Source organism: Theropithecus gelada, chromosome 4, assembly GCF_003255815.1.
Source record: "Theropithecus gelada isolate Dixy chromosome 4, Tgel_1.0, whole genome shotgun sequence".
NCBI lineage: Eukaryota > Metazoa > Chordata > Mammalia > Primates > Cercopithecidae > Theropithecus > Theropithecus gelada.
In genome coordinates, this window is record NC_037671.1 from 53,148,267 (window position 1) to 53,172,687 (window position 24,421).

The following is a 24,421-nucleotide window of genomic DNA, read 5'->3' on the forward strand; positions in this document are numbered from 1 at the left end:
TGCAACCTTTGCCTCCTGGGATCAAGCAATTCTCCTGCCTCAGCCTCCCAAGTAGCTGGGATCACAGGTGCATGACACCATGCCCACCTAATTTTTGTATTTTTAGTAGACATGGGGTTTCACCATGTTGGCCAGGCTGGTCTCGAACTCCTGACCTCAAGTGATCCACCTGCTTTGGCCTCCCAAAGTGCTTAGATTACAGGCATGAGCCTCTGTGCCAGGCCCTTTTTAAAAAAGTTTCTTAAAATTATTTTTCCTTTTAGAAACAACTTTACCAGGAAAACAGCTCTCCTCCTGCCACACTGGGCAGGCTTCAGTCATCTTTTTTTCAAACTGCCCTGATTTTCCCTCACACCCCCAAACAGGATCTCCTCAGGATGGCCTCAGAAAGCTGGAGTCTCTCTGTGACTGGTTGTACATCCTGCTGGTGGTGAAGCCCTCTCTGTCACATTGGAGGTTTCTGATTGTGGGACACAGTCTGGTTTTTTGTTTTCTTCCTGTCTTCTAATTTAAAAGACAGGAACAGTGCAGGAGTGTGAGCTATTGAAACAACCTGGTGAAGTCTTGCAAGGTCCAGCAAATTGCTTACATTCCTTTGCACTAGTGACTTGCTCATGGAAGTCTGTAAGTTGTTTGTGTGTCATGGTGCTGGGCTCCCATGGTTGTCTCCTTTGGGAATCCTTTCAAGGAATTATCTAACCATTGACAAAAATATTGGACTTTCAACCTGCATGACCTCCTAGAGCACTTTGGCCACATCTGGTAGGGTACGTTGGGGAGGAGACAAAAGCAGCATGTGTGGAGCAACTGGCTGACAAGTTACTGTCTAAGCTGGTTCATCACCTGCCCAATCAGATCTTGTGTAAATCAAAGTCTTTGCCATGATCATTGGTTACCCCTGTATGGATGGTGGGAAACTCATGACACTACAGTTGACATCTCAGTGGTCCAGGGTAGTAGAGGCAATGGCCCACTGTGAGATAAGGGTGATTACTTGGCTCTTCAGCAAGGTAACAGGGCTATACTAAATAAACCTGGTGGCTATCCAGGCTAAACATGTCATCTACAGTGTCAGGGTGATTCTGGAGACCATTCTGCTGTTCTAGGAGCTGAAAGGAGGGGATGCATATTGCCTGGACATGTCTAGTAGTCCGTGTGTTTTGGCTACTTTGGACCCCTACATTTCCACATGAATTTTATGATTAGACTGTCAATTGATGAAAAAGGTAACACATGATGTCGAACATCTTTTTATGGGTTCATCTGCCACGTGTATATCTTTCATAAGTTGTCCGCTTCAGAAATTTGCCCATTTTAAAATTGGCTTGTTTCCATATTGGGATTTAAATTTTTTAAAAAATATGTTTTAGATACAACTCTTTTATCAGATACATGTTTTGCATTTAGGTCCTCTCAGTCTGTAGCCTCTGTTTCCATTTACTTTTTACTTAACTTTTCAGGGCCTTAGTTTTCTCGTTGGAAAAAAAAAAAGGTATAATAATATAATCCACAGGATTATATTGAAGTTTATGTCAATTAACATTCAATTCTTTAAAACCACTTCAGGTATTTTAAACAGTAAGATATTTAATACAGGTTAATTATGTGCTCATGAAATTGTTGGAAGAGCTAAAAAGCAAGCACCAGGCTGGACCGCGAGGCTATCCTCTGAAAACAAAACTATTCAATTGGCTTCCCAAGAGAGTTACTGCCTCTGCCACATATGAGAATGTGGGAGTCAAAAGGCTGCCACTGGAACCATGTGTTAATAGCTCACTAAAATTTAGGATTTGGGAGCTTGTCATAACCTCTGTTACCACCACTCCCACTGCTACATCTATAACTGCCTGAGGATTGGGAAACTGAGCCCAGGTGCTATTTCTCCAATTCCTTATCAATATCTATAAAGCTGTGGGCATTGACTTCTTCATAGCCTTGCTTGTCATCAGAAAATATGCTGAAAGCCACAGGTATGTGATCTCCATTTACTTCTGCTTTCCAGATTTCAGGGGAGTGCTTTTAATTGGTGAAATCTACTTTGTAAACCTAATGTGTTTTGTTAGTTGCAAAGAAATTCTGGGAATATACTTTTAAACTTTCCAGTGTCTGTAATAAAATGAGAAACCATAGAAGAAGGTGGGAAAAAGTGCTGAGTGCCAATATATACATACCATATCTAACTCAACAATTAAATGAGGTAGGTTATCCTCATTTAATTGAAAATTGAAAATCAATCAATTTTCATGATTACTAATTTTAGCTCATTTTGTGAGCCATGAATTAAGTCATGAATTTTCCTACTACCATAAATTAAAAATCTAAAATTATTGATGTCAGATGCCGCGACTACACCTTTAAATGTTCCACAATTCCTTCAAGAAGGTGTATAATGTCTCTTTCATAATGTCCCCAATAGAGTAAGATTTGGTTTGGTGCTGTTGTAGAATAGCTATTTCCTCCTCATGTCATTTTTCGCTAACTTGTTCACCTTTGGAATTGTCTAAATTTGGTTCCTATTACTCCATTTTCTTGATTTTGAATTCTGAAATCCTTTTCACTCAGTTCTTTTTTTTTTTTTTTTAAATCCTGACCTTAATTCTAGACCTTCACTTTGCTTCTTTCCTCTTTCTTACAGGCCAGAATCTGACTTTTTCCACTGCTTTTCTGGTATTGATTTGTGATCTGATCCTGGTTTGGGTATTCCTATTGCATATCTGTGACCCACCTTTACCACCACAGTATGGCAGTGCCTTAATCCTTTTGTGTTTCTTTATGTAGACAAGTTTCTATTTCTAGATGCAACATATTAGAAATTTTGAGGCCAATTTTTCTTTTCTTTTCTTTTGAATTGTGTCTTGCTCTGTCACTCAGGCTGGAGTGCAGTGGCATGGTCTCAGCTCACTGCAGCCTCCACCTGCCGGGTTCAGGTGATTCTTGGGTCTCAGCCCCTTGAGTAGCTGGGATTCACAGGCACGCCACCATGCCCAGCTAATTTTTGTATTTTTAGTAGGTATGTGGTTTCATCATGTTGGCCAAGCTGGTCTCGAACTCCTGGCCTCAAGTGATCCACCTGCCTCGGCCTCCCAAAGTGTTGGGATTACAGGCATGAGCCACTGTGCCTGGATGAAGCCTATTTTAAGGTATCAAATAGTTTATATTTTGTCTACAAGTCAAAATCTTTTATCTTCCTAGGCAATTCTAAATCAATGTATATTTTATAAGATATTTAATTGATAACCCTTTGACTTACATATTTGAACCATTAGTATGCTTGGAAATGGCCATTTAGGAGTCTATAAACCTCCAGCATGTTATTTTTCTTAGAAGAAGTTTGCCCTAAGTGAATTAATTTATCTTTCCATGTTCAAAGCTTGGTTTCAAACTTGACACTTTGAATATAGAAAAGGTTTTGTTTGATTTTGGGAATTTTGCCACCTCTCATATCTAATTTAAGAAAAAGCATTTTTTTTTTTTTTTAGCTACCCATACTTACAAGTTTCCAAACAAATGATGGTTGTGGGAAAGCAACAGTCAGTAAGCATTTGAATAACGCATTTTTAAAATTTTTGTCCTCTTTTCCTGATCTTTAGAATGTTTGCTTCTGTATTTTGGATTAATATTTACTTTGTTTTAATTTATTTATTTTAATAGGAACCTTTTTACTGAAACAGAAGCTCCATAGGATTTCTGAATTTGGAAACTGAGAAATACATAACAGTGTTAGCCACTTGCTACAGGTGATTTCATTTTAGCTGTTGAAGGAAGGAAGGAAGGAAGGAAAGGAGGGAGGGAGGGAGGGAGGGAGGGAAGGAGGGAGGAAGAGAGGGAGGGAAGGAGGAAGGAAGAAAGTAAGGAAAGAAGGGAGGGAGGGAGGAAGGAATAGAGGAAGGAAGGAAGGAAGGAAAGAAGGGAGGGAGGAAGGAAGGAAGGGAGGAAGGAAGGAAGGAAAGAAAGAAGGGAGGAAGGAAGAGAGGAAGGGAGGAAGGAAGGAAAGAAGGGAGGGAGGAAGGAAGAGAGGAAGGAAGGAAGGGAGGGAGGAAGGAAGAGAGGAAGGAAGGAAGGAAGGACGGGAGGGAAGAAGGAAGAGAGGAAGGAAGGAAGGGAGGGAGGGAGGAAGGAAGGAAGGAACTTCAAAAATCCCATATAAGACATGATGAAACTTGATTATTTTTGGTTATATCTGATGTAAGCAATAAACTTACATTCTTTTAGAAATGGCAGATACTTTTGATAAACCTAGGGCTCCTCCAATTGTGTTCAAGCATTGCAGTACAACTTTTAGTGGGGAAAAATACTGACTACTTTCTTTTCCATTGCTTTTCCAGTATTGCTTTGGGCTTTGAAGAGGGAAAGTATTTTGTATGCTGTTTTCAGCAAGAAAAGCTTTTGGAGACCTATAAGGGAGAGCATAGTGTGCTTCCCTATAAATTTGTCACCCTATTTTTAAGATTGAACAGAAAGAGTAAAAGATAGGAACAATTAAGCAATAGATTATTTATTCAAGTATAAGACTATTCCTGTTTATCTCTTGTATCTTGTGGTGTTGAATACGTCTTTTACTTCTAAGGCTTCTAAGTTTCTTAAATTTAAGACATAGGGATAATGCTAAGTCTTTAACTGTGGTATATATGTATGCAAAGTACATTTTGTCACTTTCATTCGTTAATTTTTGAAACATATGGAGGACCTATTGTGTATCTTTAGCATCAACAGGAACTAGGAATACACAGTTGGAACCAGAGGAGACAGAGAAACTAGCCAGAATTGTTCTGTGTGATAGGTGCACTGATAAAGGTGTACCCCAGGAGCTTTGGAGGATGGAGAGAGAAGGTTTTCTAGAGCAGGTAACTACCGTTTCAGAGGACAAGAGGACCTAACCAAGAGGAACAATTGGAGAGAGGTGGGGGAAGGGAAAGGCAATGTCTCTTCAGGTAAAGGGAAGAGTATGGCAGATACTGCTAGAGGAAGTTCCACTTCCTTTTCCTTCTGATACGTGAGAGGAAACTACATTTCCTGCCAGGTTGCAGTTATATGGGGCCATGTGACTGTTCCGGCCAATGGAATGTGAGCAGAGTGATTTATACCATTTCCATGCTGAATCCACATGAAGACCTCCCGGATGATTTTCCATGCATTCTTTTTTACCCTCTTTCTCTTCCTTGTTTGGGATGCAGGCAGTTGATTTAACTAAAAATGCTGAGCTCTCAGATTAGTGGCTCTTAGCTTTAGCTTCTGGGTAATTCTAATATGCAGCCAGTGTTGAAGACCATGCCCTGGAGCAGCCTTCCTCAAAGGGTTCATAGAGAAATAAGCTCTATGGAAAATGATTTAATGACTATTTTCTCAATTCATGCAAGGCTAGTACTTAGTTAGCATCATTACAGATGTGTAGGAGATGGCTAATTCCTCACATGCAGTAAATTTCTATGGAAATTACAGGTTAAAAGTCTTTCGTGGAATTCTGATTGAGGACTGTCCTAGAGGATACTGGAGATACTGAGTGGAAGGGGCTTGGATTCTTTTGATGACAGAGTAGAGGAGAGAGAACCACTGCTTACTTGAATTGGATAGTGACTTGAGTGAGAAATAAGCCTTAATGCATTAAGTGACAAAATGTTGAGGTTATTTGTTATGTCAGTTAGCCTATCATTACCAATACAAATGGCATGTGCAAATGTATTATGGCTACAGAAGGCACGGGGAATCAAAGAGGTCATATAATTTTTTCCAGATAGAATAATGATTATGTATTTATTTGAGGTTGGGATGAGTTTAGGGAGAAGAAGGTATGGTTAATGTTGAGGCTGAACAACTATTCAGTGGCCACAGTATTAAGAGCCTTGTATGACTTTTTTGGCAATTTCTCTTACTCTGAAAGTAATGAAATTCCATTTATTTCAAGACTTCTCGCTGGATAGGTAGCTTGACAAGTTCTACACTTTTGAATACTGCTTCAACTAAATCTTCCACAGTCAAAGTGAAGCCAATACTCTGATGGGAACTGAAGCCTGAAAAGGATGACAGCATTCCAGGGTTTACTCTGTAGTGATGAAAGCAGGATAAATGAAACTGGGAGAAGGCACCCCTCACCTTGCTGGAAATCAAATGATGTTTGCTACTTATTCCAACTGACTGCTAGCCTTGGTGATATTTAAAGAAGGCAGCCAGGATGCCACTGCTTAAACAAACATGTTTTTTATATTTTATTCTCTATGCCATTACACAATTAACGCATGAGCTAACTGAACCAAGCAGAACAGCAAAACAATACAATTAGAAATGGTAAGCCTAGGGCAATAACCACTACTCATGCTTTATGTGGATACCTCAGTGCAAAAATCTGAAGTGAAATCCTGAGTAAGCACCATTCTTTGGATGTTCATTCAGTTAGGGGTATTAGTATAAAGACGAGCAATCAGGAAGGACTGCTAAGCTTCACCTTCACCTCAGGGTGCAGTGGTATTTGAGTGGAATCTTATGTGCTCCATTCTGGTTGGCTTTTGTTTTTAGTGGGTTTTTGATGTCTGAAAAGTAGGGGATCACTACACAAATCTGCAGGCATGCACACACAACATGGTTTCTCAAGCTTATATTGTTCTCTTGGGTAGAAAGAGAAAAAGGAAACCACATTGGGAAATGCTAGAGTATTTTCTTGTAGGAAGTTTAAGAATTATCCATTCAAAAACCTGACAAATTAGGAACCAGGCCTTCCTGGGTGTTTGTCTGAGTCATATTTTCCAATCTATTATGAAAAACTTGAATAGGGCAGTCATTTTGAAGATGACTTTGACCTTTATCAAGAAGAAGGAGCCGATTACATTCAGCACTATCTAGTCTACAATCAGTCATTGTGCTGTCTGGGCCTGCTTTCTTTAAGAAAGCTTATTTTTCTTCTTTCTTGTTGCTCATGGGCCTTTCGTTTATGATTCCTCTACTGCAGGAAGTCTCGTTTGTGAAGAGTCATAGACTGTACCAGGTTTCCTTTTTCTGTAATAGGATAGATGAGGAGAAGACTTCACAGCTGCCACATAAGGTTATTCTGTGCTTATAGTACCTTGTGAAGGATCTGTCTCTAAAGAATCTGTGTGCCATGGAGTAGTCCCTGAATGGCTCCTTGCCTCTGTTTTCACCTGAAAAGCAAGCATACCACCTGCCTCCCAGAAATGTTTAGAAAATCGATGAGCTCACATAACTTGTTTATCACCTCTCTCCCTCCTAAAGGGAGGTGTCCCCTTGAGCAGTCATTCTGAAGTGATTAGTAATTTTAAAAAAGACCCCCTTTTTTTTTTTTTTTTGACATAGTCTCACTCTGTTGCCCAGGCTGGAGTGCAGTGGCATGATCTTGGCTCACTGTAACCTCCATCTCCCAGGCTCAAGCAATTCTCCTGTCTCGGCCTCCAGAGTAGCAGGGATTACAGGCATGCACCACCATGCTAGGCTAATTTTTGTATTTTTAGTAGACATGGGGTTTCACCATGTTGGCTAGGCTGCTCTCAAACTCCTGACCTCAGGTGATCTGCCCGCCTTGGCCTCCTCAGGTGCTGGGATTATAGGTGTGAGCCACCACATCTGGCCTAAAAAGGCATTTTAAACTAGTTGCTAGGGAAATTTTCCCATAGGAATATTGATTTTGCATGTAGAATAGTCTCTACCGTATGAATAAAATTTCTTTTGGGGTTCTGTAGAACAGGCAGAAGTGTTCAAAGATTAAACTTTATCTCCAATCAGAAGCTCTTCTAAAGAAAAATAAGCAACAATGAAGTGATTACAAATACGGATTTTGCAGACAAATGGTCTGGGTTCAAAACTCAGTTCTGCCATTTAATAGCCATGTGAGCTTGGACAAGTTTTTTTTTTTTTTTTTTTTTTTTTTTTTCCCCAACCATTCTGTATCTTGGTTTTCTCATCTGTTAATTGGAGATAATAATGGAAACTTCATTTTAAGGTTGTCCAAAAGATTCATTTAAATGATAGTACTTGTAAAATGATTGTATGTGTTTCTGGTACAAATTAAATGCTATGTGTTGTTTAATAAAATACCGTTCTGGTTATCTCACCTCTTCTGTTTGGAATATACGTATTTATAAAACGTGGAATGAAACCTGTATCTCTCTTACTTTTCAAGTCTTTACTGAAATAGATCCTGCGTTAAAGGGGTTATAGGAATTTTCTTCGCCCCACTAAATTTTTCAAGCTCTCAGCTTATCTGCCAATATGGAAAGTCCCAGAGGCATTTCTTAAACTTCCTGGATAGGATAAAAATCTGCATCTCTATCTCATCTATCTGTATAGGTGTTCCATGTTGGAAAAAAGAATGTCATTGGAAGCAAGGCCTTTGCTTATGTTTAGAACCCCATTCCTTGTTTTCTTGTGGAATATTCTAGGTTTTTAAAACCTAACCATGATAATCAGTTTGCTAGTTTATTAATGTACTTTCTTTTTACATGTTTGCCGGCCTCTCAATAACTCTAAATTTTCAAGCATTTTATCTACATCTATAAAATTTGTCATATTTAAGATCGAATGCCTCTGTTCATGAATTAAAAAGAATTTATGTCATTCATTGTTCTTATAAGAAAAAAATTGCTTGAGCAAGAACTACTGGTCTCTGGATGGGCACTCTTAGCATATTTGATCAACAATGTTTCCAGAGATCATATAGACTGGGGATAGAAATGCAAGGGTGGAACTGGGAGAGAAAAATTAAGGAAAATTAATATGGTTACGATAACTCCTAATTTTGCAATCATGTAAATCTTAAACAGTATACCACTGCCTTACTAGTCATATAGTTAGTCTTAGAGCAAATAAATCTTGTTACTTTTTCTGATCTACTCAATCTCTTTCCCTTCAGGCTGGATTATACTTCATCATACCAGACACGTGAATGTCTATTCAGGTTTTTGTTGCGGCCATTCTTAACTTATGTTTAATTGTCAATGACACAACCGTTTTGAGAGTTATGGTGATCTTCTTTGCCTGAGACTCTTGTAAATGAAATCACAGTGTAGTATGCAGCAAGTTGCAAATGAGCTTTTATTTGTTTGTTGGTAGGTTTTATTCAAGGAATTTTTGTTTATTCTATTATTGGCCTAAAAATGTGATGCTGGAAAAGATGATCCTTTTAAGAAACATGATTCTATGAAACTTAAAGAAAAAGAATTATTTAGAATTATGCAGTTGTAAATTATGGTGAGATTATTATATATATTTTTTATAGCCAAAGATACACTAATAGAGGAAGAGATCCATAAGGTCTGTTTTATCTTTTCAACCCAAATGAGAAGGATTGAATTCTCAAGCATGAAATTGCCATCTGTGCTTCCCCTTCCCACCCCTCACATTAATACTTTTTTTTTTCTTTTAGCAGACCAGGTGAAGTCAGAACTTTGTTTTAGAAAGAATGATGTCATTGTATAATTGAATGTATGCATTCATGAAGCTACTAGGGATAACAACTTGTCACTTTAAAAATATGCCCGAGATAAGTTTCTCTCTTCCTTTTTCTCCCTTGGATTCTAACCTCATGCTAATAATAACTGCTACTGGTTTTGTAAGCATTTGGTCTGTGCACAAGGCTAAGTGGTTTAGGTTCATCACTTCTTTTTTAGGCCTTTTAAGAAACTCTTTAGGTAGATGTAATAGTGTAAATATTCCCACTTCATAGTTAAAGGCACTGGAAACTAAAGAGGTTAAATAATCCCCAAATGCCATGAGGCTAGTGCTAGTGTTGGGTGTCTATCTCATCTGATTAAACTATTCTTTAGCCTAAGAACATATGCTGACCTTTCTCACATTCATTTCTTTGTTTATGATGTTCTCTCTGCTCAGACTGTTCCTTCACCTCTGCCCATTGAAAATCTGCAGAACCTTCAAAACTCAATGGAAAGTTCTCTCTTCTCTGTAAACTAAGTTTCATAGAATCATGTTTCTCTGCACATTCCAGTACTCCCTCCTATAAAATTTGTACACATTTACATATTAAATGTATTACTATCTTCATGGTATTAACAAATCAAAACTTGCAGCATAATTATTAGTGTACATGTCTACTCTCTCCACTAGGATGCAAAGTACCTGAAGAGAAAGCCAGACTGTTCTTTGCTGCAGATTTATCAAGGACAAATCTCATGTTTTAGCCATTTGAATAATTACTTATATTTACTTATATCTCATCTTGTTTCAGAAATAATTCAAAGAGAATCCAAGAATATAGAAAATATAATCATATAGCATAAGAAAGAAACAAGGACAGAGCCATAAAGTGGAACCAGAAAAGGGATTTAGCAGTGCTTACCATTTTATCTACATATAAACTTATTTTTTTAAAATAGGCTTTCCAAAAGCTCACTTATTTTTCTTTGTATTCTTAATGCCAATTGCAGGATCTGGAACATAGTAGGGTCAATAAATACTCATTTAATTGAATACTTGCATGTCAGATGTGGGAGGACAGTGGAGAAAAGATTGGTATTTGAAGTCTGATTACTTTAAAAAAAAAAGGTTTGTTGAGATATAACTGATACACAGTAAGCTGCATATATTTAAGTTATAAAATTTGATAGATTTTCAAACTTATAGACACTTGTAAAAACATCGCCATATGCAAAATAATGAAGATTATATAATCAAAAGTTACCTTGTGTTCTTTTGTATTCTCCTCCTATCTAAGCAACCAGTCATTTACTCTTTCTCACTCTATATTAGTTTGCTTTTTTAGAAAGTTATGTAAATGGAATCATCCATATAGAGTGTGTACCAATATTGTTCATTCCATTTTATTGCTAAATAGTATTCCATTATATGGATGTGCCTTATCTTGTTTATCAATTTGTTGATGGGCATTTGGTCATTTAAAGTTTTGACTATTACAAATAAAGATGCTAGGAACCTTTATGTACAAGTATTTATGTGGACTTATGCTTTCATTTTTCTTGGATAAATACCTAGGAGAGGAATGGCTGGATTATATGATGGGTATGTGTTTAATTTTAAAGATATTGCTAATCTGTTTTCCAAAGTTTGTGGCATTTTCTATTTTCCTCAGTAGTGTATGAAAGTTCCAGATTTTTCACTACTTTTCCCTGTCTGGCATGGTCAATTAAAAAAAAATCAGTCACTCTAACAGATGTGTAATAGTACCTCATTGTGGTACATTTCTACAATGACTAATGAGATTCAACCTCTTTTTATGTGCTTATTTGCCATCATTTATCTTCTTTGGGGAAATGTCTGTTTAGGTCTTTTGTCTGTAATTTCATACTTCTGTTGGATTTTTTTTTCTTATTACTGAGTTTTGAGAGTTCTTTATATGTTCTGGGTATAAGTCTTTTAACAGATATGTGACTTGCAAATACTTTATCACAGCCTGTGGTTTTCCTTTTCGTTCCATTAACTATCTTCTGAAGGCACTGTGACAGAAAATTTTAATTTCAATGAAGTTCAGTTTATCAATTTTCTCTGTCATGGATTGTACTTAGGTATTGCAGCCAGTAAGTTTGTGCCGATACCTATTTTTCCTGGAAGTTTTGTAATTTTAGGTTTTGCATTTAGATCTATGATCTATTTTGGGGTAAATTTTGTATATAATGTTGAAGTATGGATTGATGTTGGCTTTTTTTTTGCATATGGATATCTAATTATTTTCTGATTTTTTGAAAAGATTATTCTATTTCCACAGAAATGCCTTTGCAATTTTGTCAAAAACCAGTTTCCTATATATATACACACACACACACACACACACACATATACGTGTGTGTGTGTGTGTGCGCGTGTATTTTGGGGATCTATATTCTGTACCAATGATGAATTCATCTTTATGCCAACACCACACACGCAGATTCATAATGAGCTTTAACATCAAGTAATGTTAACTCTCTAAATTTACTCTTTTTCAAAGGTGTTTTTGGCTATTCTAGGTCTTTTTATTTTTCTATAAATTAAGAATCAGTTCATCATTTTCTACCAAAAAACCTTGCTGGGATTATAAATGAAAATTCATAATATTTGTAAATCGCTTTTTAGACTTGATATCTTAGCAATATTTAGTCATTTGACTCAAGAAGATGGTGTATCTATTTATTTAGGGCTTCTTTCAGTGACATTTTGACGTTTTCAGTGTACAGAACTTCCATGTTTGTCAAATTTATCTCTCCTCACTTTATTGTTTCTGATGCTACTGCAAATAATGTTATTTTGAAGTTTTAAATCCTGATTGTTTATCAATAATATAGAGAAATACAATTGATTTTTGTATTTTGATTTTGTATCCTGAGACATTCCTAAATTCAGTGATAAATTCTGTAATTTTTTTTCTCTTGGTAGATATTATCTGATTTCTAGTTATTCCTTTGGGAACCATGTTTTTTGCAAATACAGTTTTACTTGTTTCTTATGCCTTTTTCTGTCTTTCTCTCTCTCTGGATAGAAATTCCAGTTCAATGTTGAATAAAAGTGGTAGTAGCAGATATCTATCTCTGTCTTGTTTCCGATGTTTGGAGGAAAGTTTTCAGTCTTTCACTAATAAATATTATAAATATAATGTTTGTTGTAGGTTCTTTGTAAATGCCCTTTATCAAGTTGAAGTTTGTTGATACTTTATCAGAAATGGATACGGGATTTTGTCAAGTGCTTTGTTTGTATGTCTATTGAAATGATCATATGGTTTTTCTTTTTCTTTTTTTTTTTTTGATTGTTAGTATAGTGAATTACATCAATTATTTGAAAATGTTAAACCAATCTGACATTCTTTGTATAAATGTCACTTTGTCATGATGCCTCATCTTTTTTATACATTATTGGATTTGATTTGCTAAAATATTGTTTAGAATTTTTACATCCGTGTTAATGAAGGATGTTGGCCAGTAGTTTCCTATTCTGATAATAACTTTGTCTGGATTTGGTAATAGCATGATAACGGCCTCCAATAATGAGATGGAACATTTTCCTCCGTTTTAAATTTTCTGGAAGAATTTGCATAGAATGGTATTTTTTTCCCTTAGATGTTTAGTAGAATTCATCAGTGAATCCATCTAGTTCCAAATTTTCTGAGAAAAATTTTAAGTAAATATCCAATCTAGCATAAAAGGTTAGTATCTTCACTCTTTTTTTCTTGATCAATCTGAACAAAGACTTTCAATTTTATTCATTTATTCAAATAATTTTTTTTTGTTGTTTTCTTTTCTACTTTGTTTTCATTGATTTCTGCTCTTTAAAAATTATATCATTTATTCTAGTGGCTTTGGATTTTATTTGCTCTTCTTTTTCTAGTTTCTTAAGTCTGAAGCTGAGATAACTGATTTAAGAAATTTCTTTTCCATTATAGGCATTTAGTGCTATAAATTTCTTCATCGATGCTACTTTAGTGGCATCACATACATTTAACTTGTTCTTTAAAAAATTTCATTCAGTTCCAAATGCTTTTCAGTAACTCTTCTTTATTTTTAGAAGTATGTTATTTAGTTTCCTATTATTTGGAGGAATTTTTCAGATATCTTTATGTTGTTGATTTATTTTTTAATAGAACTGCCAGATTTACTTATTTTTATTTTAAAAACTTGACAGATAAAATTGTATGTATGTGGAACCTAAAAATATTGATTTCTTAGAAGTAGAGAGTAGAATGGTAGTTATCAGATTTATTTTTTAAAATTTTTAGTTGATTTCTAATTTAATTCTTTTTATTCAGAGAATATACTTTGTGTGATCTGAATGCTTTCAAATTTGTTGATACTTACTTGTGATCCAGAGTATGTTCCATCTTGGTAAATGTTCAGTGTGCACTTCACAGGAAGCTGTTTTTCGGTGAAGGGTGAAGGGTCTGGGTCAAACTGATTGATACTGTTCAAATTTTCTATACCCTTACTGATTCCTATCTAATTAGTCTGTCATTTATTGAGAAAGAGGATTGAAATCTCTGACTATAATTGGAGATCTGTTTATTTCTCCTTCCAGTTTTTGCTGCATTTATTTTGAACTGTGTAATTAGGTTTAGGATTATGTCTTTTTCATGAATTGACCCCTTTATCACTATGAAATAATCATCTTTATCACTGGTAATATTCTGTACTCTGAAATTTACTTTGTCTGATATGAATATAGCCACTATAGCTTATTTTTATTTGTATTCACATGTGCTATCTTTTGTCATTCTTTTACTTTTACCATATCTGTGACTTTATATTCTAAGTGTGTTTTTTGTAGTTAGGTCTTGAATTTTTTCATTATCTATTTGACAGTCTCTCCTTTTTAATGGGGGTATTTGGACCATTTACATTTAATATGATTATTGTGTGATTAGGTTTAAGTCTCTCAGCTTAGTGTTTGTTTTATAATTGTTTCATCTGTTCATTCTGTTTTACTATTATCCTGTCTTTTTGGAATTATTTGTATATTTCTTAAAATTACATTTTATCTCCTTTGTTGTCCTTTTTTAATTTTGCTATATTAATGGTTGCTTTAGTGTTTATAGTATATAGCTTTAAATTATTGCAGACTATCTTCAACTGATAATATACTAGTTTGTATGTTGTTTAAGAATCTTAAAATAATAAATTTAATTTCCTTCCAATTTTATGTTATTTTGTCAAATATTTAATTTCTACATATATTATAAGTCTGATACTACATTGGTTTATTTTTATTTTTGAGACAGATTCTTACTCTGTTGCCTAGGCTGGAGTGCAGTGGAGTAATTTCAGCTCACTGCAGCCTCTCCCTCCTGGATTCAAGTGATTCTCTTTCCTCAGCCTTGAGAGTAGCTGGGATTACAGGCACCTGCCACCACACCTGGCTAATTTTTGTATTTTTGAATAGAGACAAGGATTACCATGTTGGCCAGGCTGGTCTTGAACTCCTGACCTCAAGTGATCCACCCACCTCAGCCTCCCAAAGTGCTGGGATTATAGGTATGAGCCACTGCACGCAGCCTACATTGATATTTTTATTTAAACAGTCAATTCTCTTTTAAAGCATTTAAATAACAAGAAAAAAGCAATATATTTACTGATGTAGTTACCTTTTCTTATGTTCTTTATTCTTTTGTGTAGATACATATTTCCATCTGGTATAATTTTCCTTCTGCCTGAAAGACTGCCTTCTATAGTTCTTTTAGTATGAGTCTGCTGGAGATGAATTTGTTCAGCTTTAATATTTCTAAAAAGTCTTGATTTTACTTTGATTTTTAAAAGCTGTTTTCAATGAGAATAGTTCTAGTTTGACCCTTTGCCCCCATTACTTTAAAGAGATTGCTTTTCTATCTTGCTTGCATTGTTTGATTGTTTATGATGTGCAATCTGCTGTCATCTTATTTTTGATTCTCTGCACATAAGGTGTTTTTCATTCTTGCTGCTTTTGAAACTTTTTTTCATGACTGGTTTAAAGTGTTTGGTTACAATGCACTTTAGTTTTCCTCAGATTTTTTAATGTTTTGTTCTCATTGGACTTCTTAGGTTTTTGGATTTATAATTTTCATCAAATAGGAATAATTTTAGCTCAATATTTCTTCAACTTTTCTGACTTACCTCATTCCCAGTTCAAGAACTCCAGTCACATGTATATTAGACTGCTAATGTCTCCCAGCTCACCATTGCTTTTTTCTTTTAAAATAAATTGTATTGTGTATATTTAAGGCATACAACATGGTATAATGGGATATGTGTAGATAGTAAAATGGTTACTATAGTAAAGCCAATTAACATATATTTCAGCTTGCATAACCATTTTCTTTATGTAGCAAGAGCAGCTAAAATTTACTCAATTAACAAAAATCCTGAATATTATATTATCAACTATAGTCCTTATATTATACATTAGATCTCTAGACCCTCATCTTACATATCTGCTACTTTGTATCCTTTGACCTACATCTCTCAATTTCTTCTCTAACCTGTGCCCCGATAACAGCTTTTTTATTCCCTATTTTTGTATATTTGACTTTTCTTTTTCTCTTCTTTTCTTAGATTCCACATGTAATGAGATCATGCAATATTTATCTTTCTCTGTCTGCCTTATTTCACTTAGCACATGTCCTCCAGATTCAACCATGGTGAGGCAAATGGCAAGATCTTCTTTTTAAAGGTTGAATAACATTCCATTTTACACACACGCGCGCACACACACACACACACACGCCCCACAGTTTCTTTACCCATTTTTCCATTGATGGACATGTAGATTGTTTGGCTATTTTGAATAGGTAATGAACATGGGAATACAGATATCTTCACAAGGTGATGATTTCATTTCCTTTGGATATGTACCCAGAAAAGGGATTGCTGGGTCATATCATGGTTCTATTTGTAATTTATGTAGGAACCTCTATACTGTTTCCAGTAATGGCTGAACCAATCTCCACTTCCACCAACAGTGTACAAGGATTCCATTTTTCTCTGTACCCTCATCAACACTTGTTATTTCTTGTCTTTTTTAAATGGTAGTTTTATGCTATTGAGTTCTATGAGTTCTTTATACCTTCTGGATATTAACCCCTTTTCAGATATATGGCTTGCAAGTGTTTCTTTTTTTCTAATCCATAGGTTGCTTTTCATTTTACTGATTGCTTCCTTTGCACAGAGCACCACACCCAGCTTTCTTTCTCTTTCTTTTTTTTTTGGTAGATACAGGATTTTGCCATGTTGCCCAGGCTCATCTTGAACTCCTGAGCTCAAGCAATTTGCCTGGCTCCACCTCCCAAAGTTCTGGGATTACAGGCATCAGCGACTTCACCTGGCCAGGGTAGCCTGAGCTTTTGATGTGTTATCCAGAAAAATCATTGCCAAGGTCAATGTCAAAGAGTTTTCTCCTGTGTTTTCTTCTAGGAGTCTTATGGTGTCAGGTCTTACATTTAGGCCTTTTGTCTATTTTGAGTTGAATTTGTGTATGATGTAAGATATGGGTCCAATTTTATTTTTTGCATGTGGGAATTCAGTTTTCCTATTGCCACTTATCAAAAAGACAATTTTTCTTATTGTGTCCTGTTGGTGACCATATATATTTGGATTTATTTTTGGGTTCTCTATTTCTATTCCACTGATTTATGTCTGCTTTAATGCCAGAACCATGCTGTTTTGATTCCTATAGCTTTGTAATATAATTTAAAATAAGGAAGTGTGATGCCTCCAATTTTTTTTGTTGTCGTTAGGGAGGGGGTGGATTGTTGTTTTGCCACCCAGGCTGGAGTACAGTGGGGTGATCTGGGCTCACTGCAACCTCCACCTCCTGGGTTCAAGCAATTCTCCTGCCTCAGCCTCTCAAGTAACTGGGATTACAGGCACTCACCACCACACCCTCCTAATTTTTATATTTTTAATATAGATGGGGTTTCATCATGTTGGCCAAAATGGTCCTGACCTCAAGCGATCCACCCACCTCAGACTCACAAAGTACTGGGATTATAGGTGTGAGCCACTGCACCTGGCTCAATGTTGTTTTTTCTTTCTTAGAACTGCTTTGGCTATTTGGGGTCTTTTGGGGTACCGTTTGAATTTTAAGATTTTTTCCCCTATTTTTGTGAAGAATGCCATTGGGATTTTGATAAGGATTGCATGGAATCTGTAAATTTCTTTGGGTAGTATGGATATTTTAACAATATTAATTCTTTGCTTTTTTCTTGCTTTCTTTTTCTTTTCTTTATTTTCATTCTCTGCTTACTCTGTGACTCATTTTGGATAGTTTCTATTGTTATGTCTTTAAGTTCACTTATCTTTCCTTCTGCAATGCCTAATCTGTCATTAATCTCAACTGGTATATTTTTCTTCTTGAATGTTGTAGTTTTTATCTCTGAAAGTTCAATTTGGGCCTTTAAAAAAAATCTTCCATGTCTCTACTTCATTTTTTGAACCTGTTTAATTTAGTTATCAACCATTTCAATGTGCTTGCCTACTAAATCTAAAAAATGTATCAGCTCTGGGTCAGTTTTGAATGCTTGATCTTTCTTCTTTTTCTTATTGTGAGTCCTATTTTCCTGCTTAGTAATCTTTTATTGTTATGTCAGACAGTGAATTGTACCTTGTTGGTTACTGGAGAATTTTCTATTTCTATGGATATTCTTGAGCTTTATTCTTGGGATGCAGTTAAGTTACGTGACATTATTTTGATCTTTTCAGGTCTTTTTAAAGATTTAATGAGTAGGAATGGATTCTCCATTACTGAGGCAAGAGCATCCTACGTACTCTACCTATGCCCCTTGAATTCTGAGGTTTGCTAGGTACTATAGCTGACCCTATGTGAGTGTCAGGCACTGATATTGCTAGATACTGCCTGTGATTCTTTCCCTGTTATTTCCTCACATACATGTGTTACTTGTACTCAGCTGAACACTGAAGGGCATCTTCTGTAGATCTTTAAGGAGTTCTCTCCATGTGCAGTTCTCTCCTCTTTAGGAATTTGTCCTGCAAATTCTGGCTGCCTTGATCTCTTCAGACTCTCAGCACTGTCTCCTCAACTTAGGGGGTCTTCTGGGCTTCACCTGGGTTCCATATTCTTGTGCGGGAGCTGGAAAACCCTCTCAATGACTGAATTGGGGGAAATTGCAGCGCTCACTTGTTTGTTTCCTGCTTCTCAGGAAACATTTTTTCTCGCTGTTCCTCATGGTATAATGTTAAGTGTTTTGAATATTTTGTTTTATATATTTTGAAAACCTATTTTACATATTTTATATTTTGGTTGTTTCAAGCAGGAGAGTAAAATTTTCTCCTGTTATTCCATAGAGGTATAAACGAAAGTTTAGGCACAATTGGTTTGAATGGCTCAGTCATTTAGTTGCTGTCAGACCTTAGATACATTTCTTTAGTACTTTGAACTTTAAATTTTTTATCATTAAAACTAGGAAAATACCAGAGCTTTCTTAATAGAAATAAAAGATAACACTTAAGTTGTGTCCAGCATGGTGTTGAGTATATAGTTGGTATTTAATGTATCTATATTTTTGTGTCTCTTCTCGCTTCTCTTTGCTTATGATAGTGTGGAGAAAATACTCATTGAGTTTGTTAAATTAGTTCTGTGATTCCAAATTCAATTCACTCTGTTCTCAAAACATGAAGATTAAACAATGCCACACTGTTGAAAACTGCCCAAACATCTTTTTCTTCTGAGTGTCCAAGGGCAAATAAATCATCTGCTTCTATTGCTAAGATTTGTCTAATTGCTAAGAATTGCTTAATCTTATGCTGTTAATGTGAATAGTAGAGAAATACAAGTGAGGCTCATTGAATAGTACAGTTTTTGACCCCTAACATCTGCCTTCCTTTTCTCTTGTGCTAAATGATAGTTTGCAAGTGTTTAAAAATTATTTTATTATGCATGGCTTTAATATCATGTGGCGGGATTGGGATTATCCAGAAATTACAGGTTCTAATCTGTAAGATTTCACTTGATTCACACCATATTTATCTTTAAGGAGAGATATGTAGACAGAGCAATCATATTTAAATACATTATTTGCATGTACCATGTGGTACTTAATCTAAATACCTATATACATATACATACGCACACCTATATGTATTTAATTTTTAATTATGTCAAATGATTTACTAAATTCCTTACATACTACCTATGGTTAAAATTTGAATTTTAGCTGTAGACTAATAAAACTTGTTCTGAGGCAGCTATTGCAACCATTGCATTTTTTTTTCTCTGAGCATTAATAGTCAATTTTAGAAAGAGTAATTGGATCTGTTATCTATGTTCCTCCAATTCTCCTACATAACTTTATCAAATTAATCTTCCTTAATCACTGCTTTCACGCTGTCATTCCCCTTTCTCAGAAAAAGTTTAGGAAGTCTGAGTTTTTATCAGCTTACAAGGGAATCCGTTTACTTTCTTTCAAATCTCTACCCACATAGTTCTCATCCTTCATATAAAAGCCCACTTCCTTTTACTTTCTTATGTGAAGGCTTCAGATAGGTCAGAACATTGTCTTGTTGGTTCCCCTAGTCTGTCCCACCCCTTCTCAGTGTCTTCTCATACGTTTGTTTCTGACCCTGACCCCGCAAATTTATTTCTCACTTTTCCCTTAGGTAGATCACCTTAACTTCCTTAATGAAAACTTCCATGACTCCAGCCCTCACTGATACCCCCTATCTCTATTTATCTAATAATGTGTAATTATAGAATGATAGCCAGTGCCATAATATTGTGTTGAAACCATCTGGGCGAAATAAACCTTTATGTTTAGGTAGGAGAAATTAAAGTCCGGGAAGTTGATTACTAGCTCAGGCTCACACAAGGTGCTAGTCGTAGAGTCTGAATTAGAATTCGAATCCAGGCATGGTGTCTGGAGCCTGTAATCCCAGCTACTCATTTAGGGCTACAGTGAGCTATGATGGTGCCATGGCACGCCAGCCTGGGTATCAGGAACAGACTTGTCTCAAAAAAAAAAAAAAAAAAAAAAGGATTCTTACATTTTGGACCACTGTACTTTATAACTGTGTGTAAAATTTTATTCATTTGTTCATGCAATTAAAAAATATAGACAGTGTACCTTCTTTGATCCAATCTTTTAATCTACACAACAAGAGATAGATACTGTTGTCATGTTGATTTGACAGACAGGGACTGATCTAAGGCATCAGAAGTAAATGTCAGAGTTGGGATTCAAACCCCAGTCATTGGGCACTAGGACCTGTGTGTTTAATCACCATGTGACGCTGCCTGTCTTTGCTGCAGATCTAGCTCCCTGGCTACTTTTTATGTACATGAAGGATGAGGTCATGCCACATACTTCTGGTTCCCTGTTGTCTTCCAGATAGGGAATAAGCATACAGTGTGCCTCAATATTTGTTGATTGACTAGTGTCTGATTCCACAAATTGCTCATTAAGACAGTCCCCAAATCTGAATCAACATTGCCCACAGTCATATTTTTTAAAGAAATTACTTGAATCTAGATAAAGGATTCTGTGTGTATATACGGAAATTAAAATATGAGGTAATCATGAAGATAATTGAGGCAATACCTCACTTTTTACTTCAATAATTTTCCTTTTTTCTTTGTTTGACTTTGTCAGTGCAGCACTGTAGCTCAAACCACTTGACCTGCACCAGTCATTTAGTTTTTGTCACAAAGCCAGGCAACTATGTAGAGAATTTGGATGGCAGAGCCAAAGTCAGTTCTTTCAGCTGTTTGACTGAGTTTGATTCATCCTCACCACACAGTCCAGGGTTATCAGTGGATTTCTTTACACTCTGGTCTGTGTAGAATTTGTCTAGTGATCTCCATATTTCGTTGCTTCACATGAAATATGTATATTCCAGAAAGTAGACTATATCTATATCTTTATATTAATATCTGTATTTCCAGAAATATTTTCCCGGATAAATTACACAGCCAGCCACCATGCCTGGAATTAAGTGAAGGAAACAGACCCACTAGAAAAAAAAATCCTTTTTGCAGTCAGGTCATTCCAGACCAAAAAACTCAAATCCTTATTGTCAGTAAGTATAATATATCATAACAAGATAGTGATTTGTGATGCAAGGCACCAATATAAAATATAGAAGATTATTATTATTCTTATATTTAACTCAAGAGCAATATAAGGTTGATCTGCTTTTACTCTTTAAGTAAATGCTGGTGAGCTTACTAGGTTTATATGATCAACTGCTAGGACTTACTGAAATGATAATCAATAGTATAAATTCTAGTTTTACTTGATATTGGTATAGATATATAGTGGTGAGAAGTTCTATAAGTTCACTGATTGTTATCTTTTTCTCTCACAGATAGATGAGTAATAAAGTTCTTCTTGAAATAGAAACAAACGACTGTGTTAGGAACAGGGTTGTTGATTTGAACCTGTAGTAGAGTCTGGAGAACCAGTCCAATTGTTGTTTTGATCTGAACCTGAATTTATTTTAAAAGATATAAAGTTTCATAACTCTTTTCTGTTCTAGGAAACAAAATGAAGAAGAGGGCTTTTTATATCTTCCTCCATTTATTTATTTTAGGATAATTATTTAGATGTCATGTTTACTATTAGCATTGCCATTTGGAGCTATTTCCAGTTTTAGTTCAATTTCCATCTATTAGAAGTAAAGACAGAACAGTTTTTACCCCCTGATGGAAATGAAAAATGGTGACTGTTAATGTCTTTTAGCACAATAACCATGCTTGTTATGATGATTTAGTTGAATTCACTGGAACAGATATAATGGCTAACTTTAGCTGTGTCTACAGAATGGCAGATGCAGATCATTTGCTGAAAAAAACTGTAATAGTGCTCTGTACATCTCTGTTGATTTTTATTGTAAACAATAAAATATTTCATTAAAGGAGGCTACTACTTGATTTTTATGAACATCATCTGATCAACTGGACCTGGGATTATAGAATGCAGATGTACACTTGGGTTTCAACAAATGAGTGCTCTCTCTCTCTTTTTTTTTTTCTAGTTGAATATTTCCATTTATGTTACTTGGGAAAAGATTGCCACCATAATATGAAGCATCATTACTAAATCTAAACGATGCCCAATTAGGAAGGAGCCATGAAAGGTAAAGGAGAATATTAACAAGAGAAACTCAGCAAGAAGCTTGGCAGGCAGTTTAGGAAGAGACTCTAATCAGTGCATTAGATCTATTTCATCATAATCAGAGATAGTAATTTACTTGAATGAGGCCTACTAAGTACTTGGCACAGATTTGGATAACATAATGCAAAACAAAGACATACTGAAAGTGGCTTCGAGGGCCCTAGACGAGGGATCACATTTCTCCCGTGAAAAAATAACACAAAAACCTGATACCTTTTTTCTTAGGCTACCTGGACACACTTCTCTCATTGTGAAAATGAATGCATGTGGATAGCTGTGGCATCCATTAGTGATTATTTTTGTGCTATGTAGATAGGTAGAAAAGGGTGGTTGCATAGTAGTTTAGTGATTAATACTATACGATATCACTGGATTCAAAATTCATCAATGGAGGCCACCCTGCTAATAAGTCAAAGTGCTAAAATTGGCTGTGCTGTGGCTGGGTTAGTTCAACCTTCTGACAAAGGAATGAGTTAGCAAATACCTTTTGGGTTCTGAGGTTGTGGTGGTCGGTGCCATACTGTGGCTTATTTCTAAACTACTACTTCTGAGCTCGAGCAGAGAAGCTATGATGATGACACCATTTGAAGACATTTTTGGACCTTTTTTTCAAGTGTCCTTTGGTCTGTTTTGTGTGCTTTCATCTCTAAAGTGTCTGCTCCAGCCCTGCTGTCATTGCTGTTGCTACACATTTTTGAGACTTTATCAGAGGGGTTGGCAGCTGTTCCTATAATCACACGTTTCACTACCAGGCCAAGCATGATTCAGTTTTTCAGTCCACTAGAATCTACAATGTTTTGGGAATTCCACGGCTATGTATTTTAATGTAAGGCTTTATCTACTCTATTGCCAAGGTGACATAAGACAGATTTAGTAGTGTTTGAGCCCTTTTAACTCGTTTTTGTACGTTCTCTCATTGGTAGAACTTTGCCCCATTTGTATGTTCTCTTCCAGCTATTGGGTTAGGCCAAGGAACTTCCCGAGACTTCTTGAGTGATTGATAACTCCATTGTGATTGGGAGAGTGGTGACTGAGCATTGATGCTGTCAAAACCCTTCTATCTGCTCTGTGGGCATTAGCATTTTGATGGTGCTGTTATGGATTTACTCCCACAGGGAGTTGAGAACCCAGTACTTGTTTCAGTTAACCTACTAATCTAAACTCAGTACTATAGCTTTTCTGCTCTAGAAAATCAGTTTTTCAGAAAAGTGGCTTTGACCCCTTCATTTAAAGATGTAGTTTCTGTGTGCATCAAACATTTAGGGAAAAAAATCATTGATATGAGATGTCTTATAATTGTGGGGTTATTTGTTTAGCATCAGTCATGTGTCAGATACTGTTCTATCTCTGAAGATAAAAGAGTGAAAAACACAGGCAAAAATACATACCTTGAAAGAGCTTGCATTCTATTGGGATAGGATGGGACAAATAATAAAATAAAAGTAAAAAATAAATAAAATACATAGAAAAAGAACTATGTGATAAATTTAAGCAGCCAAGTTGGTAACAAGTTGTTATGGTGCCAATAGAAAACTACTACAATTGTGCGTATCCAACATTTCTTCATTTGTATTGCTCAGCAGTGTTCCAGGGGTCAGTGTCTTAGTGGACTTACCAGCTCTCCCATTTTTGAGCCTCTAAGTTGATTTTAGTTGTTTAGTTATTATAAATAAAGCTGTGGAACAAGAAAAAATAAAGTGTGTGGTATGTTGGATGGTAGTAAGTGTTATTGAGAAAAATAAAGAACAGAAGGCTTTCGTTGAGATGGTGGTATTTGAGCAGAGGCCAGAAGGAAGTATGGAGTGAAAAGTCTCCCTGGCACACAGACCCATTAAGAAACAGGTCCTGATTCCAGGAGTTTGCCTGGCAAAGTGAGAGCAAGGAGTG

At 35.8% G+C, this 24,421-nt stretch overlaps 1 pseudogene; it reads right to left on the reverse strand.

The window, feature by feature from the left end:
* Positions 1–509: 509 nt before the first annotated feature.
* Positions 510–23,128, reverse strand: LOC112622582 (annotated as a pseudogene).
* Between the last annotated feature and the right edge of the window lie 1,293 nt (positions 23,129–24,421).